The 24,028-nt window shown below is 41.0% G+C and overlaps 1 long non-coding RNA gene across 1 annotated transcript; it reads left to right on the top strand.

The window, feature by feature from the left end:
• Window positions 1-1,356: 1,356 nt before the first annotated feature.
• LOC140648635 (uncharacterized) lies at window positions 1,357-22,098 on the top strand. Its single transcript, XR_012041302.1, has 3 exons — window positions 1,357-1,510; window positions 3,097-3,265; window positions 20,804-22,098. It is a non-coding gene; the product is annotated as an uncharacterized lncRNA (long non-coding RNA).
• Window positions 22,099-24,028: the final 1,930 nt, after the last annotated feature.

Consider the following 24,028-nt stretch of genomic DNA (forward strand, 5'->3'; position numbering starts at 1 on the left):
AAGAAATGTCTGCCAGATTCAGAAATAAGCTCAGTTTTTGAAACTGTAGTTCTGAAAGTCTCATGTAATCATTTCTCTCTTGATTTGTTTCCAGAAAGACTGCCAGATCACCACACTCCAATTACAATTTCCAATTCTCTGTAGAAACCAACCTTTCAGTTGCTATTTACAAATAGTATTATAGAAGAGCAATTACAGTGTTGCTAAAAATGTCTTGATAACACCTTTTCTCTTACTTAATTTCCAATGATTATGAACAACTAACTTTATCGGTATAGCTAATCTAATATTTTATCATGGTCAGTGAATTAGATTACACAGTAGAATTACACTAGCTAGATACCAACCCTATGTCTGCAAAGTATTGTAAAGGGCATTCTTGAATTAAAATTACAAGACTTATAAAAGCAAAATCTCTTTACTGATTATATTGAAGTACTACTAATAAATTCCTCAATAAATGATGGATAAGGAAATACACAAACAATAAATGGTTGGTTGACTTCATATTCAGTGTAAACACTGTAAATTCATGCACCTAGAGTTCATCTAATGGCATTTTCTTAAAAAATAGATATTGTTATTATGTTTCATTAAGTTGACTTTGCTAGAAAGAAAAAATTTGTGAATTACTCTGTGCTGACTTCATATTGAGTCATATATCTCACTATAGTCTTTTTGCTTAGGGCTTGTCATTATAATCCATAAAAAGTTAATCTAATGTTGAAATAAAGTTACCAAAGTAATCAATCTTTGTCCTTTTTTCAAACCTTCAAACACTTTTAAATTTAATTTTCTAAGGAAAAATCTGCTGCAAGATAAAGAAATAGAGCAACCACAAGTAGATGTCAAAAAGATCCACAAGGATGGTGAACTAGTCCCCCACTCAATTATTCTGCCATTATGAACTGAGTGTGAACTGATGGTAATTGAAGCGAGAAAGGCACTAAAACACTTTCCAAAGCAACATCTGCAACGAATCAGAGGAATGAAGATAAAATGACAAGGACATTTAATGACAGGATTGTTCCCCTGCCCGCCTTTCTGCTTAAAAAGGTCTGGCCAAATTCCAGTTAGAAATGATCCCAGCACAATGAGTATACCATTTCTGTGTGATGTCTAACTGGGTTTCACAGAGATATTTGAAGAATGCAGTTAAGTATCTCTTTGAAATCTGGACTGTTCTCAAACTTTCCAGTGCTCATGACACTCTGGGTTGAGCTCTTTTTCTTCCTTCTCATTTTTTTTCCACCCACAAAAATTTTCTGTATTATTTGGGAGGGAGCATAGCTGGTAATGAATACACATTGGTATTAGACCTTATGAGGAAATGGAGTGTATGCAGGACCATCCCAGGCCCCATGACATTCCTCTCCTTCCTCACAGACCTCCCTACTCAGTCCCCACCTAGTCATACCCTCCCATAACACACCACAGACCCTCACCTGCATCAGGTTCACACTTCTGTTACAAATAAGGACTTGCAAGAAAGACAGAACCCCTTCTGAGGGTAAGCTTTTCCAATGTTCGGTTACTTTCACTGCTAAAAATGCGCGTCTTATTTATAATCTTTGATTTGTCTGTTCTCCAAAGTTTCTTTCTCATGAAATTCCAGGTCATGATCAATTAATCTCTAAATGGACAAATTCTCACATAAATACTGAATTTGATTTTCCATGTTTTCCAGACTTTGGGGCTTTCTTGTAACTTCTCTCCTGTGTGGGCAAAGAACTGAACAAGGGTTCATATCATACATTACTAGAATGATAAAACACCATGAAAAGCCAGACTAATAGCTAGAACCAATGGTATAACATTGCTAAAACTGTGACCCAAAAAAAGGCAGTTGAAAAAGTCTTTTTATCTTGAATAGATTTGGGGTTATGTTTAACAGAACCTTTACATTTAACGAATAAAATGAATAATTCTGTGATTGTAAGTGTAATACAATTTTAAAGGCAAAATATTGATTCTGCGTCTGTTATCTGATTACCTAAAATGAGGATTGGAAAACATTCATAATCCTTTGCTGACAGGGAACAAGCAAACAAAATTATTTCAAATCATGGGAGGATGGAGTCTAGCTAGTGAAACCAGACTGTACAAGACATTGAAGACATGAGCTGTTTGATCTGCAGTCCCCACATTGCATGGACATTTTTGCATAAAAAGGTTTTGGCTTCCTATCAAAGCTGAAAATATTTATGGGTTTGCAACTCAGTTTTTCAAACAACAGTTTAAATTCCTTCTACCCCCATAGATATATTTCATGACAAATTTGTTTTGTCTGAACTGCCACCCACCCTCCCCTTCCCAATTGTCCATTCACAACAGTTAAACCAGGAATTTTTGATCTCCTGTTTTCTGGTTGCTGAATCAACGTATCTGATTATTACAGTATGCAATGGAGGGCATAGTATTAAATTTTTACAATTGTACATGCTTACTGTTAATTGTAAGATTGGAAGATGCAAGACATGTCTCTTTTAACTATTCCTGATTTTTTAGTAGGAAGTAGATCAAAATGAAGAAAATTCACTTGTCTAAGGAATACTTCCATTAAACATACTGAAAATATGTGGTACATATTTGGTACGTGGTACATACAAGACACCTAATCTGTATCGTAGTGGAATCAATTTGACCTTTATTACTCTTTTCAATGGAAAGAAGACTCACAGCAAAAGGAAAGAAATATGCAAGGCTTTAGTTCAGAGCCCTCTGAAGACACTGGAGATTTACCAGGCTAAAGTGAGAAGAGATTAGATTTTTAAACTATTCAATTTCTACCAGTACTTTAGGAAAGTGAAGTGTATTTCCATTTTAAAAAGCCACCTGTCATGTCATGCATAATCACTGTGAAGGGTGAGATTAGCAGGTTTTTTTCCACAGTAAATACAGCAATTACTGGCTTTTGGGGAAGACCAAAAGTATTCGCAAATTTTGAGCAAATTCAACAACCAGTTCTGAAGGGAAAAAGAACAAAGAGGGCAGAAAGTTTTCTAATAGGTTAAAACATTTTGTTTCAGTATTTTTAAATGAACTGGTTTTTTTCAAAACAGTGAAATGAAATTTAACTTTTTTTCTGAATTACAGAAAAACAGCTCTGAGCAACAAGGAGACTTGTTAGAACAGGACATGAATGTAATGAAGGTAAAGGGGGATGTGACATGTAAGTGCAAATGACAAGAGAGAAGAAAAGCGTTTGAACAACCAAGAAAACTCTCCAGCTCAGGAAAAGGGTGCTGAGTCTCAGCCTGTGTAGGTGAGCAGAGCCTGGGGAACCTCCTGCCCACTTCTGCCCATTCCCCTGCCCACAGTGCTTGGCAGGGCCTCTGTCCACATGATGCCTCTTCTATATCAGAGGTAGGGAGTGGTGATGCAGAACAGAGACAGGCACATATTTAGCTCTGCTCCATACCACTAACAGCAGATCTCTGAGACATTGCAGCTCCCCATCAGTCCTTGCTATAGGATGTGCATAAAGGGGCAGCTGAGCCATAAGCAAATATAAGAGAGTAAGGTAGCAATTGCTTGAAACACAGGCTGCCTCAATAGTCCTGTGAGCTCCTCAAGAGGAAAAAAAGATATTACAGCAGTCAAAAGTTATGTATAAAATAAGCACATTTTTCCATATTCACATTCTGTATTTCTGCACCTGAAATTAGCTAGTGTATTGATAAATGAATTTATGCAGTTAATTTCACAAAGGCGGTCTGTATATTGCTACCATCTGTGCACCAAAACTTTTTAAGAGTACGATATCAGAAAAAAATTGGCATTATAAACATTCTAAAAATGTGAGTGGGTATTCCAGGCTCTTAAACTTTTTTTGCCATATTAGGTTTTCATTAGAGTTTGGTGTAGGGTGAGCAGCGTGAATTTCTAAACCTTAAAAGATGAGGCAAAAGAAAAAATCATATCAAGTAAATCCCTATAAAAGCAATATCACATCCAGAAGAAACATGTCATTTTGGGTCTTCCAGATACTTTGAAAAGAATAAAATGCAGTTTGGAAAGAAAAGTGATATGCTTTAAAATTCCAGCTGAAAAACCAAGGAAGACCTATTTGTTTTCTTTTGTCTTTTCATACAGCCCTTCTGGATTTTTTTGTTAGTATCTGTAAAGCGTTTTCAGACCATTTTGTATGACAGGTTGAATATGCATAGTTATTTTTGTTGCTAGGACAAACGAGATAATTGTAAATGTTTTGTCTACAAAAAGGAAACTGCTATCAATTTTATGTGGGATATGCAATAAAGCCATGGGCAAGCGAAGCTGGTGCACGTGGTGATTGCCGGGTGGGGATTAGCTGCTTTTGGTAGCAATTGGCAGAAGAAACAAAACCGAGATTTTTATGGAGGAAAGCAGTTGTTTACAGATTTCACTTGTGTCAGTGGCAGACTTGTTGCAACAGATATCTGAGCGTCTCTGGCTCTTCTCTAAGCGTGACAGGCAGGAGGTAAATCACTAAGTCACACTTAGTTGTCAATGGTTTTGTGCTTTTAAGTCACCAATGGCTCTGAAATTTCAGAGATAATACTGACTTAGGGGTGATCTGCAGCTCTAGAAGTGAGGGGGGAGAAACCCTCATCCCCCTGACATCTGGACCGTGATAAGACCGAAGGAATCCCTGAGGTCAAACTTGGCCCAAAGAATCCCTTCAAACACCTGTGTCTTGAAAGGAATTTTCCATCCTTTCAGCTCCCACTTTTCTGCCAGGGAAGTACAATAAATGTAGGAACATGATTCAATGCAATCTTTTCTTAAAGCTATGCACATCTTTCTGTCTGTCTAGTCTTTCCCAGTGTTCAGAAAATGAAAGAGTAAAAGACACAGGGTGAGTACACGGCAGTGCTTCCCCTGGGATCCCTTCCCACCTTCTGCAGGTCGATGGTTAGGGGCCTTCCTGCATTAAGGTTGCATTCATACTGTTATAGTTAATAACCATCAATAGATTTATTTCTGATTAATTGGCAGAATTCCTTTTGAATCCGTGCGTACATTTTTCCTTGACACCATCTGACAGCAACAAATTCTGCATTTTATTCTGAGCTGTGTAAAAATATACTTTTTATTTAAAACCCTTACCTTCAAATTTCACTGAGTGTCCCTAAAGCTCACGTGAGAAAAATATGAATATTTTCCTTTTTTTCCATGTCCTCCATATCACTTATGATTTTCTATTTCTCTCTTGTACCCCTCTTGCTCTTTCCTTTTCCAAGCAGAGAAGTGCTTTTACTCAGTTTTTCATTACCTGGAAGTAACTCCATAGATATGATCATCATGACATTTTCCTTTATCTTTTCCAGTTGTCCTATATCATTTTGGGCAGTGACCAGGGTGAGAGGACATCACAGATTAATATGATGGCATAATAATATTTTCTATTTGGGAATTCCTTTCTTAATCGTTCCTAACACTCTGCTTTACTTTTTTTCCCACCATCACTGGTCACTGAGCTAGGAAACAACCACAGGGACTTCAAGCATTTTCCCCTTAGCAGCAATAATTTCTACCCTATCACTGCATATTTATAACTAAAGATGTTCTGGCCTACGTGCCTTAGTTTTTATGCACTGACCTTTAGTTCCACCTTCTGTTTTATTGCCAAACCTGTCAGCTTTATGAAATCCTGATTAAACTTTTGAAATAAGCTTTAGATTTTACTACATCGAATAGTTTTATCAGGAGACTTTGTTACCTCATTATTCACATACTTTTATACTGTAATTATGAGTATGCTGAAGAGATTATATGGGTCTGTAACCCCTCCACCAGAGAAATCAACTTCTTATTCCTGCACTTAATTTCCTACATCTTAGCCACTTAGTGCTCAAAAAGGATGTTTTCCTCCCTTCCCAAGACTACTTGATTTCTTTAACGTTCCTTGGTAGGGGATTGTACCACAAGCTTTGGGGAAATCTCAATTCAGTGTATCAAGAAGTAACGCATCTCCTCATGTTTAATAACTGCTTTGACAAATTTGAAAGCAGTTTGTAAAACATGACTCCCCTTTACAAATGTTGCATTCACTCTATTCCAATATTTTTTAATTGAGCTGCATGTCTTCTTCAGTATTATTTCTACCAACTTGTCCAGTACAGAATTCAGAAATGCTGGCCTGTGCTTCCCTTGACTTACGAACCTGGTATCGCTTTTCTGCCCAGCCATCCTCCCTGCCTTGAGTGACTCCGATACCCCTCTCTGTCCTGAGAGGCCCAGATGCCCTCCTTAGGACAATCTCCCTTGCTAATGCCTTTGCTCATGGGAAGGTAAAATAGAAAAACAGCAACAACAACAAATGCAGATACAAGTTCAAAATCTGCCAAGGTTCTTTAGGGTGATAGAGCCACCCATCCCTTAGCTTTCAATTGACTGCTGTCTAATTAGATTGTAGACCCATCGGGGCAGGGAAATTGGCTTTTGTTAAGCTTTAAAAGTTATGTTAAAAGGGGCAAAGTATGTGACATGCTACCTCTACACATCTTACTTCTTACTGAATTAAAACTAGACATTTGAGAATCAAAAGGAAATTATTTTAGCAGATTCTGGTCTGCTTGAAGGAGTATGCTTTAAATAGAGCAGGCAACCAGATTAGTATGTGGTGGAAATGGATGAGGAAAATGAAGACTAAATGATACATCACAAACGATCCATCTCTAACTCTGCAAGACCCAAAAAATCTGCATGGCACAGTTTGTCATTAATGTGGCACCTGCCTATATTTTCCTATTTGTCACTTATTTACTTGTGCAATGAACTCCTTGGTGGGGGAAAAGCCTGAGCTCTGCTAGCAGGGACAGAGGGTCTGAATGGCAATAAACCAGCTGTGTTAGTCTGTATCCGTACTGTCTTAAATTGCCAGGCATTGGCTTATCTGGATAACTGGAACTGTAGCTGCAGTGCAATCGCAGTAGCTATAATAGAATTTCTAATGCAGTAACTTATTCAAAAAATTAACCTCAGGGAAAGTGTGTATCCATTTTGCCTCCTTTCCTAGATGGTAGCATTTACTAAAGTAGTGAAAAGGGATATAAAGCAGGCTATTAGTAGTATCTTATCTAAATGATAACTGTAATTAGAAAACAGAGCCCAAGGTAGTTTCTGCCCAAAATCACACAGAGTGTGCACCTGCCACTGGAAAAAAAACTACTCAGCTCATGTGATTTATACCAAATCAGAACCAAAATGCTTTACTGATTTATAAATTATGCATAATTAACTGGCAATGAGTGAACTATACCTTCAGGATCAATATCAGCAATACAACAGATAAACTGCAATACTACACACCTGCAAAACATTAGCAAACACCTAAAAATTTCTAGCCACCCTTGTACAGCTAATCCAGGGAAGTTCTGGTTACACACGCTTTTACACATACACTTTTACGCCCACACCCCACCCCACCCCCCGTGCTGTTTGGGTTACAAGGTCACCCATACAACCTGTTAATGCACACACCAGTGAGAAAGGTCCCCGGGCTCACATGCACAGACCCCGGGTGTAGGTTCCCCTTTGCAGCACCCCGTGCTGTCACTCTGCTGTGTGCATGGTTTTCAAGAGGGGATGCTGTGTGGGCATCCCTACACACACCTTTTGTTGGCTTGTCGTAGCCTTTCACTGAGTCATGCTGTGCCAATGAGATCCGGCTGAGAACTACACCCGCTGATATGTAGAAATATGGATTTATAAAAAAAAAGTGGTTCAGCCATGACACTTTTGCATAAACTGGCTTATTCCTCACAGGAGCTACAAAAGGGAATTCTTTCCTAGGGGATTCCTATCAGAAATCTTGGAAAACTTGTAAAAATTCCTTATGTTTCAGCTGTCTGTTTTAGTCATTGGCATAGTCTTTTACCAGTAACAGTCCCATGAAATAGCAAAGAGAGCAGAAAGCTGGTGCCTATCCAAGTTTTGTGGGCTTGAAAACAATTTATTCAGTTTGCCATATATGTGGCTAACATTAAAAATAGAAAGAGTGTGTTAAAAAAAATTAATTAAAAATAAAGCCTTTGAAAGGTTGGGTTGACATTTTTGTTCTTTTCACTTGCACATGATGTGACTTGGAACTAGTCTTGAACCAGGGCTTCACCAAAGTAGGCTGGAGAGCATGTTTGACATGTTTGCAGAGTGCATGGCCGGTCCAATGCTTTCTGCTTTCAAAGGAAGGCAGGAGAGTTAGGCAGAGCTTTTAAAATGTTTTAAGGCATGGAAATATGAAACAAATAATGATAAACTGTAAAATTATTGACTTGTGTGACATAGAGGCAGCTGGAATACCAGCGCACAGAATATCCTTTGCCTGTGGCAATACAGCTGACCTGGCACATCCTGACCCACACCCTGCTCTGCAGGCAGCTGCCTCACCACCTCTGCAGATATTGCATGTCCACAGATTTTTGGTACACTGTTTTAAAGTAATTTTGAGAGGGCTGGTTTCTCAAAGGCACATGCTGAGGAGTATTCGTACCATTTATTGCAGAATCTGATGACAGGGCTGATACTAGGAGGGTACAAGACATGAAGTGCAGGGTTTTTCCAGTGCACAGAGTACCTGCATGGGCTTACCCACTAGAACAGCCTGATGTGAAACTGTGGATGTGGCTGGGGGTTTGCCAGGGACTGAGACAGTTGCTAGTGGCCAAAAGACCATCTAATGGTCTAGGCTAGGCGAGAAGTTGTGGAGAGGAATTTCCAAATCTCTTTATTGAGCATTCCTGTTTAAAAGGGGGTAAACAGTTGAAGATAAAGGTTTAATTTTGATTGCTGTTGCACTGGTATAAAACAGTGAGAAGCAGCGGAGTTACCCCATCATAAAGTCAGGGCAAGTAAGACTGGGCTCAGGCAATGAAAAGAGAGGAGGACTCAGATTCCCTCTGTATCCTTATTTCAACTGTGCTTCATTTTAGCAACTGCGTTTGCTTCCTCCGTATCATAAATATTTTATATTCTTTCAGCCGCTGAGTTCATCATTTAAACAGGAAGGCATTTAGCAGTGCTGTTCTTATTCAGTTTAAGGATGTACTTCAAACACAAGATTAAATCCTCAACTGATGTAAAATAGTGCAGCCCCACTGGGTCTGGGGGAGCCACTTCCCTCTGCGCTAGCGGCATTTCTGCTTCCATTACGTCCAGAAGAAGCCCCAGGTCCTCCTGGGAGCTCCCTTCGCCACACTGCCTCCTCCCAGATGAGCTAAGGGCTGAGCGGGGTCATCACGCAAAGGGCTTGTGCTGATCACAGCCCGACGCTTCGCGCCCGCAGCCCTGGGCGGTCCCACGACTGATACTGCAGCATGCAACCACCAAGCTGAGCTGCAGACAGAGCTGAAAATGGGCACCCTGAAGGCAGTCATGGCAGCAGATTCCTTTTGAAACTGAAAGTATCTCACCCTGCTGCTGACAGCCAGCACATCGCCACCACAGACAGTGGGAACAGCACTGGAGTCAGATTTACCTGCGACATCCCTCCCAACCTAGTAAGCAGGAGCTTCACCTTGTGACTGTTATGGCAACGTAAAGCAGTTGTGAGTCCACAGCACCCATGACCCAAAGAAAACTAAAATGTATTTCTCTTGTGCATTCACATTTAGTTGGTCCAGTGTTTTCCCCATGAAAGCTTGTGTAACCATACATATTTTAGTTGGATTGCATCAGCTTATGTAGACTATTTAACTGAAGTTTCCCTTTAGCATTACTTAAATGGATGACCATCCAGATACAAGCCAAACAAAAGACAGTTACATGTGGCATTCACCTTGAATGCAACAAAAGTCTACCATAAGAAGAGAAGTTGTGCTCTTTAGGGATGTTTCTCTTTATCGTTTTCTTTTGCTCTTATTTTCTGTGCCCGACAAAGCTAGGAAAGCAGGGCTGCTAAATCATATCCACATAAAAATTCCAAACACTTAAGCACTTTACAAGTATAAAATTGGATATGACTAGCAAAATGTGCCACGTATGCTATCCCCCATATTAAAATAACTCCAGTTTTCCAAATATTTTGACCCATCTCAACCACTCCTACAAGCTAGTTTTGAAACAGTCATCTGTAGGCCAGTAGAAACATAGCCCAGCAGGGTGAGAACTTGCTAACTCATCAGTTAGGTCGTGGTTTGGGCTCAGTCTGCACCGGCTCTGGAACAGTGGGTTCCGCTAAGCAGTGCCTGGAAAGCAGACCTTGCCCTGAGCTTGTCAGCCACGCAGCCCAGCCACGAACCATGCAGCTGACTAAAGAGCATGATCCAGCACTTTCTGGATTCAGGCAGAAACAAGAAAGATCGCTAACTGCATTCCTGCTAAACCAACCTGCTCTCTCAAGCCTGTAGGGAACTGGAAGAACACCATAACCCTATAACATCCCCTTCTCTCTAGTTTGTCCATATTTCATATCCAGCAAACTATTTGCTAGAAAGCCAGGGAAATGGCGAGCTTAGATTACATTTTGCCATGCTATCAAATAATTCACAGTGAACTGGAAGCCATTCAGGGAAGATGAAAATAAGACCAGAAAGATAAATCACTTACAATCATGTAAGCACGTCACAGACAATCTTAGGTGAGGGAAAAGGGAGAAGAACTATTTTCAGAACTGGATGCAAAAAAAGGCAATAAATGAAGAAGAATTATTAGGTTTTGTTCTATAAAGTGGAATTGTGAAAAGATAAAAAGAATACTGTTAACTTACTACATCTAAAAAATGGAAACCAGCCATAGATTATGAAAGAGTTGAAAAATCTCTCTCAACAGCGGACTATAGGCCTTTTGAGTTTTGGAGATTTTTTTTCCCCACTGTATTTTCCTTTCCATTTCCTTTTTTTCTACTTTGTGTATTGATCCCAGCCTCGCAAACTCAAGGCATTTAAAGAGTATTTGAATTCAAAGGAGTATTCACATGAATACGTGTGGGTTGACAAGAGCTCAAAGAACATGGGGAAGAAGGCAGAGTAGGTTGCAAGCCTCTGAAGTCAGGAGTTTACCTTCTAATATATCGGTAGAGACTACCTTAGTATGAGAGATTGCAAGAATAATTGTGAATAGTTTGTAAGATATATTTCAAACGTAAAAATGTGTCATTTGCCTCAGAGTAAGGCTTACACTCAGGGGAACCGGGTAGCAGTCTGTAAATGTGCAAAGTGAATAGACCCCAAGGACAGAATACAATTACTTAGGAGGTAATGAGATGAGATTAAGAAGGGAATATTTAGACAGAATGCCAGGAAAAGCTTGAGCTACTTTGAAGTGTTGAATAGTCTTGTGAGGGAAATGTGAAAGCACAATTACTTGAGACATTTAAAACTGTAAGTACGCTCACGTTTGCTGCAGGGAACACATCTCCCTTTGCAGGGAGATAGACTGAGTGATGCAGCCAGGTTTCTACCCTTATTTTTTTCTTCCATGATCCAGAGTACAGTGCAATTCACATACCCAGATGCTGCAATAACAAGTAACACAAAGGACACTGCAGTGGTGAGCAGCGTAAGCTGAGTGGTGAGTGGGTTGCAACAAGCATTAGAGAATTTTTGCCTACTGTATCACCTAGTTGCAAGGAGTAATGTGTTGTCTCAGTCCAGACACTGTGTTATTTGTGTACACGTATATCACCTTCTTGAATGCTTATGGCTGTCACCAGTAGCACCAACTAACACTCTATACTTGACATCTTAGCAGTAGTGACATGCTGCCCCTGGAAAAAAAAGAAGAAAAGGTACCTCTAGGGCTGGGCCGCCGCTCTCACCTCCCAGCTGTAGTTCCAATGAGCTTGCAGCAGTGCAAAAGGGGGCAAAGGGAGCTGATTATTTTGAATCTTTCCCAGTCTAAGGATTAGATCTATCTCAATCCAGTCTGCCACCAACCCAATCCAGTCTGCCAACCTCAGCAGCTGCCAACCTTTCTGCTGGTCTGCCATGAATCCAAAGGAGTCTTAGAAAGTGGATCTGTGACACTCCTTGCTAAAAGAGGTTGCGGATGCAAAAAGTTGGCATGCAGTCGGGGGAGACTGGACAAGTACTCAGAACAGAAGTCTGTTGAGGATTACTAAATAGAAAAACCACATCAAGCTCAGGAAATTCCTAACCTGGAGATAGTCAGAGGTGGAGAGCAGTTTGGGGATGTATCATGTACATTTGCTTTGCTCTTACTCTTCCCTGGGTAGCTGCTGATGGCCTCTGCTGGAGACTGTGGGCTAGATGGACCCTTGTTCTGAAATAGTGTGTCTGTTAATATACTTTAATGTTCTTAATTTTTCCAGAAGCCAGAGGAAAGGCTGCCTGACTGCAGTCCCCTTTTGTTTAGAATTTTTGTGGCATAATGGTCAGGGAATTAGAATAAATAGGGTGGCTCTGTATCTCTAAAATATTCCTATATTTTACACTATCTAAAGGCACTGGGGATTTAACTGACAAAATGTGTTTTTAACCTCTATTTGGCTTTTCTTCTTTTGTTATTTTAAAAACAAATGGCCAGGCACATTTTATTAGCGTTGTTCTATTGGCTGAGGAATAATGCATGCCTAATGTTACTAAGGGGAGTATTCCTCCCCCTGACTTTCAGTGAGAGGCAGCAAATCCTCTCTATAGTGAAAGGAGAGGGAAAGACACCTGCAAAGGGCAGTTGAAAATAGGAGTGGGATTAGCTAGTCCTTTATTTAGCATTTGGCATTTGCTTTATACAGCATTTGTTGAAAGAGTTTGAAATAAACAATAGCAATGACAAATGGTGGTTATTTTAACACCTTTATGAAGCTAATGACTAAGAAGTCATTTGATATAGGTTATATTATTAGCCAATATCTTTTTCTATCACGGATACGTCATTGTCATCAGCTTCTAACATTTTAACTGGTTACATGGAATTGAAATAACCCAGAAAAGTTTACTTGCTTTTTGCCTTAAAAAGAATGTTGGTGTGGCCAACTTCAGGAGAGGAGTAGGTTCTTCTGTCTTCACCAAAAAATTGATTGAAATGATCATTAATGTAGAACACTAAATAATCTGCAGACTGTACTTGTGTGTATCTGCAAAGGAAATTCACCAAGCTTTTAAAGTGATCTGAATGTAAAAAAATCAGATAAAGGAGAACTTGTTGAAAAATCTTAGACCAGGTCATTAGCAAGAGACTTCTGAATGAAAGTAAACACTCCTCATGTCTCAGAAAATTTAACATTTCTAGAGCCTCTTTCATTCTGGGTTAAAGAAAATGAAAGGAGTTAATTTGCCATAGAATGGCCATTTCTTGAAAACATTCTTGAAAGTATGAGAGAACTGATTTTTTTTTAAAAGAATCCCAGGTAGGAAATTGAACTATTGCAACAGTGAGGAGCCACAAACTGGAGGAGCTGAGAAGCCTTCTGAGCAGCACACTGGTTGAATGGCCAGTGTGGTGACTCTCTACCAAATCTGCAAAGTGAGCCCTTTCTATCAGGAAAAATTTCAGTCAGTTCTGCTTCTGAATAGTGGTTCAGGTGAAGAAGAATCAGTGTTATTATGGACCAAAAACTGTCTAGGAAACAGAAAAGAACAAGATAAGTGGTGAATTTTCAAACCTTAAACAGAGGATACCTCAAAGATCTCTGTCATCATATATATTTATGAATCAGAAAAATAACAACTCCATAAATATGCAGATGAGATTGTGTTAATTACGTTAATTAAAACCAGGGAGAGCTGTAACAAGCCTAATAAGGAAAAACGTAATGAGCTAGGTGAATAGACAATGTAGAAGAGAATACATTTCAGTCTTGAGCGGAAAATGTAAATTACACTCACATTTGACAGGGTTCTTGGCTAATAGTGTCCATTTGGAGAAGGGATCATGGCACAGAAGCAAAACAAGTAATAACAAAAATCAGATTTCTTTTTCAGGGAGGTAAATTTTCATGTTACCACATTTTGTTTGAGCAGGGAGCACCAGAAAACTATTTGGGGATTGGAAGTTCTGAAAATGCAGGTTCAGAAAATTTAAGAAGTTGGGAGACATTCTCAAGTGTGAATGTTCCCTGTTGTTTTGTGAAAGAAAGGGAAAATTTATTTTGGTTCAGCAGTGACTTGAGATACTTGTCAGAGCTGTGATTTGGGCCACTCCACTCCTCTGTTCTCCTCTCCAGGCTGACTTTGTAAGCTGAACCCATGAGCTATGATGGCTCCCACAACGGGATGTCATGCTTCACTCCAAGGAGAAGAAATAGATGGAGACACAAAAGAAAGATTTTTGTAAGTCTGAACTAGATTAGGGGGTCTTCATTTTGTGTGTCCTCTGCACAGTTTTCAGATGTATGTTGAGAAGATGCAGCTGCATTTCTTGACGTTGGTTGCTCCTTCCTAGTGAAATGCAGAACAGTAGAGGTCCCACTCCAGTTTTCATTGAAGGAGAAAACCCTTTAAGGCCTTGGCTAGCAAGGAAAGATGCAGAGCGGAATTCAGGTCCACTGGGATTTTATGTATTTTTGGAACATACTCACCTCATCTGATCCCTGACTCTGACCATCTTCTCTGGGTATAAGCTGTTGGAGAATGGTCCTAAGCAGCTCAAAAGGGAATTACTGATAAGTATGGTACAGCTCAGTAGGAAGTACTGTAGTTCTTTAAAACAGTAGTTGAAACAGCTACATTTTCACAAGGCCAAATGCATTTTCATACAGCCCGAACTGAGTGCCCCGTGAGCGAATTCATTGGTTACATCTGTAGGAAGGGATAGATGCATTGTGCAGCATATGCCACCACCCTGATCCACCACTCATCCTGAACAGTCTTATCAAAGTCCACCTCCATTAGCATTACATTACAATGAATTTGGAATGAATCTCCCTGTCATCCATCCCATTTAAGGTACCTTGGAGCAAAATGAACTGGGAGCACACGAGTGCAATTCCCTGTCAGAGTAAACTGAAAGAGGTACTCCAGGAGGGCACCTCATGCAAATCCAGGTGTTAATCGGCATTTGGTCAGTGGGACCAGATTAAAGGTAGTACAAGATGCCTCCATGAAACACAGGGAGTGTAAATACTGGGTCTTCAGCCCAACTGGTTTGCTCTACAGATTCCTTCCTGCTGCACCACACTTGTTTGCTAAATATAAAGACTGCCAGAGTATACTGGCACTGCCTTCCTGCCTCTCCAACCTTCCCAAGCAAAGAAAAAGGTATACAGACAGATGGAGCCAACAAGGCCAACATGGTGCCAGCATATAACCAAAGTGCAGACTGGTGGCTGTAGAACTCACTTAGCCTGGTGTAGATATGGCCACAGGAGTCAAGTGGAAGTTGCTTTAGGACTAAAGTACTACTCAGTGTTGTATCAAACAGAATTTGTCTATCAGTATTTTCTCTCACCTATAATACTGTGATTCTTCCAAATTTGCCCATAGTTTTATATAGTTTTATACACACTATCCATTGTCTTTAGCCAAAAGGTGGCAGAAAAAGACTAGAGTGAACTTCACATCGTGGTCTCGTAGGCTGCAGGATAAGTTCACTGCAGGGCAGGCACGCATTGCAACACACATCTATTAGGGCTTTCCAGGTTTTTCTCAATACCATCTTAAACAATTTCAAGGCCTCAGAGAAATGTGAGAATGACTTTGGGAAAAAAAAAGTTTGACTGTAACTATACCAAACTGATTATATGGCTCATTGAGTAACTTGGCCCTATTAGGAAACATTTATTTCCCTCCCCCCGCTTCCCACACCCTTCAATCTGCGACATGCAATTGCAAGACAATTTAGCAGGACAGTTCAGCAATTTCAATGTAGTACAGCAACTGTTTCATTTCATACATTTTATGACTCCAGGTTAAGGAGAGCCATTTCAAAGCAGTATTTAACCTAGAGGCTCTGTAAAAAAGGCTGGGATTTCAGTAAATACAGTGTGTGTGTTGTGTCTGGGGCTGAGGCTGACATCAAGCCAGATCATTATTTTCAGCTGTCGCTAGTATGTTCTCCTAGCATGGACCTGATTCTGCAAGGTCTTTTCAAGCTGAATTACATAGTTCCCATTCAGGGAGTTTCCACTGAAACCCCTGTGGCACTCACTGTGATGAAATATTTCTCATGAGGAGCAAAAAGTGCAAAACATTGTCATTGGTAAGCAACAAGTTAGAGTTGTTTTAATATTTGTCAGATAAGAAAACACTGCCATTGCAGAGCCCTTGAGGAGTATAGATCAATTCTGTGTCACAGGCAGGCACACCAAGCTCTCTCTGAACAGCTTAAGGTCTGATTTACTCTGCTGAAAAGACATACTGATGCAGTTATACTGCTTCCGCTGCTGTTTTCTGAACACGTTCCCTTCAGTATCTCAGATAGAGCTTCACCTTGCAGTGCAGATAGTCCCAGAGTGAGCATCTGAATCCGACTCCAAGGAAAAGAAACACCAGCTGGTTTCTGAGGAGCTCTCTCCTTTGCCCTCATCTCTCTCCTTTGCCCCTCTCACTCTTCTCAGCACATAAATTTCAGAGACTCCCCAGCTGCTCTTACACTCCCTCCAAGCAAGAGGTAGTTTGCACAGTGACAGGCTTGGAGTTGTACAAATGCAGGTGGTCCAACCAAAACTATATGGGTGTGTGGCTGGTGACTGTGGGGATGCTCGCTGCACTGTATGCCAGAAACTGCAATGACTGCAAAATTCTGTCCTCCTTTCCTACACCAACATCACTAATTTGAGTGTCTCTTCTCGAGCCAGATGACAGCTTTCATGAAATTCGTAAGAATCTAGCACACCAGAGACTTCTCTGTGTTGCTCAAGTGTGGCTGAAATCAGCCTATGAGTGCAAACGACCTTATACAGGCAGGTTCTCAGGTGACCAACAGACAGACAAGCAATATAATTCTCTGCTAAACCTTGTTTCCTTTGGAAATCAAGCTGAAAAACAGACTGTCTGGGGGTGTGTGTGTGTGTTTTTGTTTTGGTTTTGGTTTAAATAAATTGAGGGGATTGGTTTAGAAGAAAGATATGGAATAGCTTCTAGACAAGAACAATTGAGAAGGGTATGACTTTTCAGCCAGAAAAAGAGATGACTTTAAGAGGGATGTGATAAAGACCTACCCATTCATACAGTTGTTACCCTGTTCTTGTTGGTTGAGTCTGTCTTTGCTCATAGTACAATGACTTTTAATTTACTGGTCAATCAATTAAAAATTTCCAGGGAATGTTTGAAGGTGCCAATGAGCTGAACCCTTCTAGCCCAGGGAAAATTAAAAACAAAAGGAGAAAATGGGGAACAGTCCCAGCCATAGAGTTAACCACTTAGTAGTTACCTACATACCCCCTCCCTGTTTTTCTTCTGCCATCTTAGTGTTGCCAAATCTCATGCTTCCGTTTTCACAGACTGGTGCCCTGCCAAAGAGAGAAAAGAAAAAGAATGAGGGAGAATAAGGGAAATGGTATAACACCTGGGCTATAAAAAAATAGGGATGAAAAGAACTCCATTGCACAGGAGAAGGAGGTAAAAAAGTTCCTGGTTCCTTGCAGGAAGGTCAGTGGTATGAGGCGTTACAGAAAACAGGGAAATGGGGAGAACAGTATGGAAAAAACATGGAGAACCTGCAATGGAAGAAAAGAGAAGAAAGAAAAGGAGAGAAAAAATGACTCAGGTGCGTAGGATGAGAAGAGGTTTTGCAAGAACTCCCTAAATACCTCAGGACTGTACAGCAGCACTAGGGAAAAATGAACCTGGAAGAAGCCCATGATGTACACTGAGCCTAGGAAAGCAACAAAGTGTTTATTTATCACAAATTTTATTCAGCTTGTAAAACCCAGACCAAACAAGCTATCTGCATGCTACCTGCACACTCTCTGCCTGCCATCTGCACGCTGCTTGTAGCACTGACAGCCCTGGCAGAAAGTCAGATGTGTCTCAGAGGAATTTGGTTCTTCCTGGAAACTCTTCCCAGGGCTCCGGGTGAGAGTGATTTGTGATTCTCTGCACAGGAATATATTGATCTTATCTGTGATTACTGAGAACTGTTATAATTTGAAAGTGAATTCTTTAGGAGTGATTTGACCTCTCTGAGGAACCAGCTGAAGTTGGTCCCCTTAGCGTGGGCATGATGTGTACTGTAGAGGAGCAAACATGGCTCCATCCATGCCCTGTGTTTCCCATGCAGGCACGCTCATGAGGACCCTGTCCACCTCTGAGCATGCCTGCGTTGGGTACCCAGGGCATAGTTTGTATTAGGTTTATGGATTATTCCTGCTTCTGTCACACAGGTGCTGCTATGCACAGCCAAGGAGCAATCTTACCTATCTTGCAACTGTAACTGCCCAGGCAATTTATAGAGTCACAGAATAGTTTGGGTTGGAAGGGACCTTTCAAGGTCATCTAGTCCAACCCCCCCTGCGATGAGCACGGACATCTTCAACTTGATCAGGTTGCTCAGAGCCCCGTCCAACCTGACCTTGAATATTTCCAGGGATGGGGCATCGACCACCTCTCTGGGCAACCTGTGACAGTGTTTCACTACCCTCATATTAATTTTTTTTTCCTTATATCTAGTCTAAATCCATTCTCTTTTAGTTTAAAACTATTACCCCTTGTCTTACCCCTACAGGCCCTACTAGATGGTCTGTCCCCATCTTTCTTATAAGTCCCCTTTAAGTATTGAAAGGCCTCAATAAGGTCTCCCCGGAGCCTTCTCTTCTCCAGGCTGAACAACCCCAGCTCTCTCAGCCTGTCCTCATAGGAGAGATGTTCCATCCCTCTGATCATTTTTGTGGCCCTCCTCTGGACCCGCTCCAACAGGTCCATGTCTTTCCTGTACTGAGGGCTCCAGAGCTGGACACAGTACTCCAGGTGGGGTCTCACCAGAGCGGAGTAGAGGGGCAGAATCACCTCCCTCGACCTGCCAGCCACACTTCTTTTGATGCAGCCCAGGATACAGTTGGCCTTCTGGGCTGTGAGCACACATTGTCGGCTCATGTCCAGCTTTTCATCCGCCCGTACCCCCAAGTCCTTCTCTGCAGGGCTGCTCTCAATCCCTTCATCCCCCAGCCTGTGTTGATACCGGGGGTTGCCCTGACCCAGGTGCAGGACCTTGCAAAGAGACCTTATGAGATACCTATTTCATTCCTAGCATGATTTACTCCAAATTTCAGCAAGCGAGGATGACTGAGCAACCGACCACACAGAGTTGTTTCAGACATACCACCTCTGACTGGGAGCTGCTGAGACTTTTTTGATGTAACTTAAGTCAAATCCAGTAAATGATTAGACATGAGACCTCCAAGGGACACTTGGATATGACTGGGAGTGGTACTGGTAACTCAAACAAGCAGTGTTTTTTCCCAGTGTGAGAGTGCTCAAGTTCAAAATTACATGGCACAATACCTTCTTTTTGAGACAGAAAACAGTACCCTTACACTTTGCCCTCAGTGTAACTGTGGGAAAGGAAGGTGCTGGGGCTGGTACGCCAGTCCTCTGCTGTGTTTCTGGCTTGCTGTGGTTGTTTGTGACGGGCAGGAGATGGAGCAGCCTTGGGGCTGCTCTCCACCAGCACATGTGGAGAGGGCTGTCTGGTGGGTGCAGTGGGAAGCTGTGACTTAGCTTCTTGCAGTCTGCACCATTCACAAGACATAGAGCCATACAATCAACCTCTATAAGACTGTCTGAAGAAATTATGCTTTAAAAGTCACCTTTCATATTCTCTAAACGGTTGAAGGACTAACTAAACTTCTCTGAAGCTTTAATCACTTTAGCTCAGTCAACTAAAACAATGACATTGCCCAGTAGCACAGCCATCTTTGGTTTACAGTCTGCAAACTTCTGAGGGTCCATGGGCTACTTCTGAGGGGTCGGTGAAAGGTAACAAAGAAAAGGCATCTTTTGCTTTACAAGCATATTTACTTCCACTGGAAACTTTTTAGGTGACCGCAAGTGGAAAAAGCGTTGAAAACCAACTTTGTATCACATTTTTTAAGACCTCAAAACCATTATATGTTATCAATGTTCCTTCACTGCAGGCTGCTTGAACCCTAAGTCTTCCCCACCATACAACAAAAAAGAAGCTGTATCTCAGTGACTCAATGCTGAGTCATTATAATCCTGATAAGAATATCAATGAAGGTATTTGTAATTTTTCAGATCTTTGTCGCCACATTGTCTGATTTCTCAACAAATATTTTCATTTCTAGAAGAAATACAAGGTAGTAAGTGTAACAGAACAGCTTATTTTGTATCATGACAAATCCTTTTCTCTAAGTCAAGATTTAAACCAAAACTAATATCTGGTGGGTTTTTTTTTAGAGAGCTGTATGAAATGAGAGTAGAAAAGACCACATCATAGGACCTATTAAAATGAAACTCTTTGACTGTTTACCCTATGCGGATTTCAGTCTCCTTCATGCGCAGAGTGTGTGTGTGTGTGTGTGTGTGTGTGTGTTTGTGCATGAACACGTGGAAAGCAGCTAGCACAGACCAGCTCTAGCTGTGAGGACTTTAGGCTCCAACCTCTTGGGGCTACAGTAGTAGAAGTGTTAAGTCAAAAACCAAACAATAGACCAAAGGTGAGAGAGACATAAAAGCCATGTGATTCTTTTCTTTTGTTTCATAGGTACCACCTGAGGCCACTCATCACTTAGACATATTAGCTAGCTGATGTTTTTCAGATACCTTGGTTGAAGCAGGGCTTGAAAGACTGGAGTGAAGACAGGGCAGTGGTCAGGGATGTCAGTTTTCAGGATGCTGTTCCTCAACTAGGGAACACCATGGGCTTGAGGCAGGGACAACATATGTTTACTATTATATATAATACTTCGATTTATTCATTCTGCAATGGTGTTGAAAACAAACCTGATATTTTCCACATGCAGATGAAGACATAGTCTCTTTTCCTGAGTGGTTATGGCCTAGGAGAAGATTTAGTGGAAGGAGAGCAGCAAGTCCTGGCTAACTGAACTGGAAACTGCAGTCAGCACCTCTCCACGACAGACCTTCACGTCCTTCCTGGAGCAAAGGTGCCATTGCACCCGTACCCCTGCTTCCGCCTGCTCTCGGACCCTGTGTGCCAAAGCTTGACCTTGCCAGCCAGCCGTGGCTGAAACATGCACCGTGTGGCAGCTTCTGTGTGTGTCTCCGGGGAGGACCAAACATCAGGAGCCCTGCTGGAAGGCTCTCCTGTCCCCCTTTGTGGTGCTGCGTGCCTTCTCCCTTCTGCATGAGCTGGTGCTTAAGGTGCACCCAATGCCGGCACTGATGGCTGCTTCTCATGTCCGGGCAGAGGAGTTTTTGAAGGTGTGTCAACTGGAGTTTTACCTTGCATTTTTCTTAAATGAAAAAGCTCTGGCAGTACCAAATAACAATTGTGAAATAAATCATTCATGGTATTCATTCCCCTACACTCAGCTGTTGAAATATTTTTTCACAAATAGATTTTCTTTTTAACGTGACCAGCTCTGATTAGGAAAACCTTTTCCAGGTTCTTCAGCTGCTCAGCTCCCACCCTTTTACAGATTTTCCTTTCTGAAGCCCATTCCTTCCCCCCATAGTCTAGCAATTCCTTACTGTTATTTTGCATGCGTCAATTAGACCTGATGGTGTGATGAAAAGAACAAGAAGAAACAGATACATTTATTTTAATATTTCAGAACCAAAGACATGCAAGAGGCAGCTCTCTTTTCAGTATCAGGACACCAAGTCCCACTGCTCTGACTCAGAAACCCTTTGAGCAGGGGAAGTTTGAAGAGCCTTTAGGATATGAGCCCTCCCACACTGCTTGCACAGATAGACATCTGATCTTACCTTTCATCTGAAAAGATCTCCAAGGCAAAAGGAAACAGAAACATGGTTTCATAGTTAAAGCAGTAACACATTACAAACTGAAATGCAGTCTCATCCCACTAGAGGGTGGTCTGGTCACCTTCATGTGACAGCTGAGGTGTGCAGGCAGAGAAAGCCTGTCCCCCTTTTATTTAGACTGAGCAACATCGAAGTATTCCTGTTCTGAGTTTTTCCAAGTGCCTCAACATCAACATTGAACCTACCCTCTCATTTAAACAAATAAACATATTGCACCTTTCACTGAAGATCTGACACTCTACAAATATTAGCATGCTCTGAAGTCTTCTACCAATGCTACAACTGTATATATATGAAACAGCAAAGTGAGGCTCACTGTTAAAGAGGAACACGCTTGGTTTGATACCGCTTTGCAATCTTTAAAATCTGTTTATGTGGTTGATATTCATTCACATCATTTTCATAGGAAGCTGGATTATTACAAGTAAAACAAGGCAAATTCTTTCTCATGAGCCAGCCTGTGCTTTGACTGCCTGTTACAGTGAACCAGAAAGGGCTGTACCACAAGAGGTGAACTGGAGGCTCTTCCATCAGGTTTGGGAGACCTGGCAGTTAATCTCACAGCCAGGTCTTGCACCAGCTGCATGAGATTCACCAAAAATACCTTCCTCTGCCAAGCCGTCCCTCTCCCTGGGGAGCCATGTCACCTCTGCTCCCCTTCCCAGCACAGCCTGCTCATCTCCCTCTTTCTACTTCTTCATCTACTCACTCTCAAACACATACATCCCCACCTCCATGCTTCATGACCCAACCTTCAAAACTCCTTGTCTTGTTCCTACTTCTGAGATACATGTTATGATCACCAAGAAATATAATTTCAACCTGCTTTCTGGCTCATGTCACTTCTGATGATCAGAAATCTTTTAGGATCCTTGCAAGGAAAATAAAGGTACAGCCTTACATCATGGAACAAAGCTGCAGCAAGTGTCAACCCAAACACCATAGGGTTCAATCTGAATTTCAGAGAGATTTCAGAGAATTTCATCCAACATCTTGGCTCCTACTTCAATGTGTACCCACATGGGAATCCTCCCTTTTACTCTCATGAGAGTGGGAGCAAAGACACCACACAACAAGAACTAAACTGTGTTTATGTACCTATGCAAATCTTTCTCTGTTAGGGGTTTTTGTCCAAAAATGAATTAGGCTTTGGATTGTGTTGCTCTGATCAGGCTTCTCTTTATTGCCTCATTTTCCTAAGTGTTGTTTTCAGCCTTAGTAGTGGATAAATGAAAGACTTTATCTCAAAAATATGTGGTTGTAGGTATTTTCAGCCACAAAAACTGGCCATGTCTAAGGATGTTTCAACATGGATGCAAACTCACTGGAAAAATGTGAAAGCTCTGTGAGCAAAGCAGGGCACCATTGACCATTACATTAAATATATATATATACTCATATTTTGAATGATATAGAAACAAATGTAAATAGATTGGGAAAAAACATGCCTTATTTGCATGAGTTCACTTTCTCATCATCTCAACATTTTAGGAGATGTTATTTCCCTATTTGGTTTTGTCTGTTTCATATAGTTCAGACAGCAAAAATGTTAAAAGATTAAAGAATTAATTATTAACTTCATGGCATTTGAATCATGTCAACAGATATGACCCAGCTGCCAATGATAATCAAGAGTACCTTCAGCTGTGAGTTTGGATGCAAATCACAACAAAACAGGACGATCTGTTCTGATGCAATAGAATGAATTATTACATCATTCATCTGGTCTGTATAAACACAACATGGCAAAGAAATAAACTCCTTTCTCTTCATAAATTCTTTACACTTCAATGTCTTGAGAGTTATATAGGATACGGCATACTGTTTGGCTCCTGTAGCAGGGAAGGCAGTGATATGGATTGGAAGTGTGACACTCAGGTCTTATGAAAAGCTTTTGCCTCCCTGTGTTCCTTTTTGGTGGCAGCAAAGTTTTGGGTGGGTGGTGTTGTCTCTAATAAGTAAGTGTTATATACTTAACTATTAGGATACATAAGTAGAGCTGTCCTCCATAATTGGTTCCAACATCTGGATACCACTGTTAAATAGGTTTGGGGAGGAACATGTGGTCCTCATTTAAAACACTGAAAACACTATCATGATGTAGACTGTGAAATTTTAAGTAAGACTACTGCCGTTTTGATTATCCTCTGAGATAAAAAATAAAAGTGAACAGCACTCTAAACGATGTAAACCTGCAAGAACACCAGCATCCTTTAACAGGCATCTCTACAGCAGATAAG

This window comes from Ciconia boyciana, chromosome 1, assembly GCF_034638445.1.
Source record: "Ciconia boyciana chromosome 1, ASM3463844v1, whole genome shotgun sequence".
Classification (NCBI taxonomy): Eukaryota; Metazoa; Chordata; class Aves; order Ciconiiformes; family Ciconiidae; genus Ciconia; species Ciconia boyciana.